The 4,555-nt window shown below is 36.4% G+C and overlaps 1 pseudogene; it reads right to left on the bottom strand.

Annotated features, from left to right (window-relative positions):
- Nucleotides 1–3,711, bottom strand: part of LOC102817399 — an 18,539-nt pseudogene extending 14,828 nt beyond the window's left edge.
- Nucleotides 3,712–4,555: the final 844 nt, after the last annotated feature.

The raw sequence follows: 4,555 nt of genomic DNA, 5'->3' as shown, positions 1-4,555 counted from the left end.
ATCGATGGATTCAAGCGTGGCAACAATAGTGAGATTGGCCCAGGTTCGGGCAGTGCTTCATTCTGCTGTGCATAGTGTCGCTATGAGTCAGTACCGACTCGATGGCACCTAAACACAAGAGCAGCACTATAAATCATGGAGCTCTGGTAGTTTAGTGGTTACAAATTGGGCTGCTAGCCTCAGGGTCAGCAGTTTGAAACTACCAGCAGTTTTGCAGGAGAAAGATGAGGTTTTCTGCTCCAGGAAAGATTTACAGCCCCGGAAATTCTGTATAGAGTGGCTATGAGTCGGAAGCGACTCCACGGCACATAACCACCACCACCATAGTATAACACAAATGCATAAATTTTTCTACTGTCTTCCTATTAATTGTACAACATTCACCTACATATGAGATGATTGAAAATACCATGGCTTTAGTCCTCAAACTGACAAATTTGCTCTTGAACACTTTAAAGATCCTCTGCAACTGATTTGCCCAATACAATGTCATTTGATTTCTTGACTGCTGCTTCAGTGCATGTTGATGGTTAATCCTGAGCAAACTGAAATCTTTGACAGCTTCAATTTTTACTCCATTTATCTTGAAGTTATTTATTGTTGCAGTGATGAGGACTTTTTGTTTTTTTTACATTGATGTGAAACCCTTAGTAAAAGCTGTGGTCTTTGATGTTCATCACTAAGTATTTTAAACCCTTTTCACTTTAAGCAAGCAAGATTTCATAATCTGCACATTTTAGGTGGTTAATGAGTCTTCCATCAATCCAGATGGCATGTTCTCCTTCATATACACATACTTTGCAGATTATGTGCTCATAATATTAATTATATAAGTATAATGAAAAAATACAACTCTGAAGTCAACCTCTTATAATTTTGAAACATTTGATGCTCCATTGTTAAATTTGAACAACTAACTACCTTTTGGTCTATGTACAGTTTCCTCATGAATACAATTAGGTGTTCCAGCATACTTATTCTCTGCAATTTTCCCATAGTTTGTCAATCCAAAACCTTTGCATAGTCAATAAAGCACAAGTATACATCTTTCTGTTATCCTTTGCTTTCATCCAGTATACATCTGACAGGAGCAATGATATCACTAGTCCCATGTCCTGACTATGGCATGAACCTCTAGCAATTTCCTGTCAATGTAGTGTTGCAGCCATTTGTAAATTATCTTTAGCTAAATTTTACTTTTTATGATATTAATAATACTGTGTAATGATTTCTATATTTTTTGTGTCATCTCTCTTCGAAATAGGCATAAATATGGATCTCTCCAATAAGTTGGCCAACTAGTTTTCTTCCAAATTTCCTGGTATAGATAAGTATGTTCCTCCAGTGCTGCATCAGTTTGTTGAAAGATTTCAATTTGTATTCCATTAATTACTGGACCGTTATTTTTTGCCAATGCCTTCAATGCACCTTGGACTTCTTCCTTCAGTATCATTGGCTCTTGATCAAATTCTACCTCCTAAAATGGTGAACATCTACCATTTCCTTTTGGTACAGTGATTCTGTGTGTTCCTTTCTTCATCTTTAGATGCTTTCTGCACCTTTTAATTGTTTGCCTATAGAATCCTTCAATAATTCAAGTTTAGGCTTGAATTTTATTCTTCAGTTCTCTCAGCTTGAAAAATGCTGATCCTATTTTTCCCTTTTGATTTTCTCATTCAATGACTTTGCACATTTCGTTACAATATTTTAGTTTGTCTTCTAAAGCTCCTTTGAAATTTTCTGTTCTGCTCTTTTACCTCCCCATTTTTTCCATTTGCTTTAGCATGTCTATACTGGATAACAAGTTTCAGAGTCTCTTCTGACATCCATTTTGTTCTGTTTCTTCTTTCTTATCTTCTTAATGATCCTTTGTTTTCTACCTGTATGATGCTCTTGATGTCATCCCACAATTCTTCTGGTCTACATTGTGTAGTGTCTAATGCATCAAATCTTCAGATGGTTTTTAAGTTCAGGTGAGGTATGTTCAAGGTCGTATTTTGGCTCTCATGCACTTGTTTAATTTTCTTCAGCTTCAGTCTGCTCTTGCATATGAATAATTTTTTGTCTTTTCCACAGTCTGTTCCTGGTCTTGTTTTGGCTGATGATATGGAGATTTCCCACTGTCTCCACAGATAAGAGTCCATTTTGATTTCTGTGTATTCCATCTAGTGATGTCCATGTGTATTAACTTTAATGGTATTTTAAAAAGGTAGTTGCAATGAAGACATCATTGATCTTGCAAATTTCTGTCACGTGATCTCCTGCATCATTTCTAACACTAAGGCCATATTTTTCAATTATTGATCCTTCCTTTTTGTTTACAACATTTGCATTCCGATCATCAGTAATTATCAATGTATCTTGATTTCATGCTTGATCAATTTTAGATTGAAGTAATTGGTAGAATTATTCAGTTTAATCATCACTGACTTTAGTGGTTGATGTGTAAATTTGAATAATAGTAGTATTAACTGGTCTTCATTTTAGGTATATGGATATTATGCTATCACAGATGACATTGTATTTCAAGACAGGATCTTGAAATGATCTTTTTGGTGTTAATTGCAATGCCTTTTCTTTTCATTGTGTCATTCCTTGCATAAATAATATACTTTTCAGATTCAAAATGGGCAATACCAATCTATTTCATCTCATTAATGCCTAGGATATCGATGTTTATGTGTTTCCTTTCATTTTTGACAAATTCCAATTTTCCTAGATTTATACTTCGTGTATCCCATGTTCTGATTATTAATGGATGTTACAGTGGATTTTCTTCACTTTAACTTGTGCCCCATCAGCAGTGAAGGTCCCAAAGACTTTGCTCTAGTTGTGTTATTATGATCAACTCTTATTTTGAGTGTCTTCCAACCTGAGAGTCTCATTTTCAGACTCTACATTGACAATATTCCGGTGCTATTTGGAATGTTTCAATTTTCAATTGTCTGGTACTTTCTGATAGTGTCCACTGCACTGCTATTCATAATGTGTTAGGTGACTGAATAATTGGAAGCAGTATTCTCCTTCTTCCTAATCTATCTAAATCTGGAAGTTCATCTGAAACCTGTCCATCATGGGTGACACTGCTGACTTTTAAAGAGTCAGTGGCATAGCTTCCAGAATCACAACAACACACTAGCCATCACAGCACAACAAACTGACAGACAAGTGGTAGTTCATTCCAATAGTAATCATAATAGCCTAGCTTCCTTGCATGTATATGGGTATTATCCTATGACAGACTACATTGTACTCTAAGATAGATTTTAAGATGCTCCTTTTTGACAATGAATGATACCGTATCCTCTTCAATTTGCCATTCCCAGCATAGATAGTAAATTATATGATCATTCCATTCAAAATGGTCAATAGCAGTTGTGAGAATTAAGGTTCTGAGCCAACTTGACTGGGCCAGAATACTCAGATGTTTGACTATTCAGACTTAGTAATTCTCCATGATGGGATCTTATATAATATAGTCAACTCCGTGATGTGATCTGCTTTGAGCAGCCAATCAATTGAAAGGAATTTTCCTCAAGGGTGTGGCCTGCTTCTAATCTATTTGACATTCAGGTAAAGCTAGCTTGTATTCTGCTAGGTCTGAATCCTGCATCTAACTTGTCATCTTACCTTAGACTTTAGACTTGAACCAGTGTCCTTCTGTGTTGCCTGATCCTGGAAGTAATCAGAAGGCTTCCATTTGCCTGACATGCCTTCCTGCTGCCTGACCTGTTGTTCTTGGTTCATCTGATCCACAGTCTTGGGACTTGCACACCTTCCCAAATGTGTGAGACATTTCCGTGATAAAAACTTCTTTTTATATATACTTATATAAACGTAACTGATTTTGCATCTTTAGAGAACCCAGTCTAGTACATCAAACTGTTTCAGTTCTGTAATGCCTAAGACTTTGGTCTCTATGCATTCCATTTCATTTTTGATGTCTTCCAATGTTCGTAGATACTTTGTACATTCCACATTCTAATTATTAATAGATATTTACAGTTTCTTCTCATTTTGTGTTGTACCCTATAAACAAATAAATATCCCAAAAGCTTTGATTTATCCACTTTATTAAGGACAACTCAACTTTGAAGATGCAACTCTTCCTCAGTCAGATTTTGAGTGTTTTCCAACCTAAGGGGCTCATCTTCCAGCACTACATGTGAACATGTTCCATTGCTATTCACAAGAATTTCTGTGTCTAACCATTCAGAGGAGTCCTGATGTGGCACTGTGGATTAATGCACTAGACTGCACGGTTGGTTTGAATAAAAAGGCCTAAAGTTCAAGCAAACCCGCTGCTTCTTAGAAATCCTATACAAGGTTGTTATGAGTCCAAAATGACTCAAAGGCACTTAACAACAACAGCAACAACAACAACCAGTCAGAAGTTATCTTCCTTTCCTTTTTCCTAGTCTGTCTTAGTAAGGCAGCTCCACTGAAACCTGTCCACCACACGTGATCCAAATGATATTAAAATACCAGTGACATGGCTTCCAGTATCAAAACAGCACAGAAGGCACCACAGCAAGACAAACTTACAGACAAGTGG

The sequence above is a fragment of the Chrysochloris asiatica genome, unplaced genomic scaffold (assembly GCF_000296735.1).
Source record: "Chrysochloris asiatica unplaced genomic scaffold, ChrAsi1.0 scaffold00093, whole genome shotgun sequence".
Classification (NCBI taxonomy): Eukaryota; Metazoa; Chordata; class Mammalia; order Afrosoricida; family Chrysochloridae; genus Chrysochloris; species Chrysochloris asiatica.
This window is presented reverse-complemented; position numbering and strand designations above follow the sequence as displayed.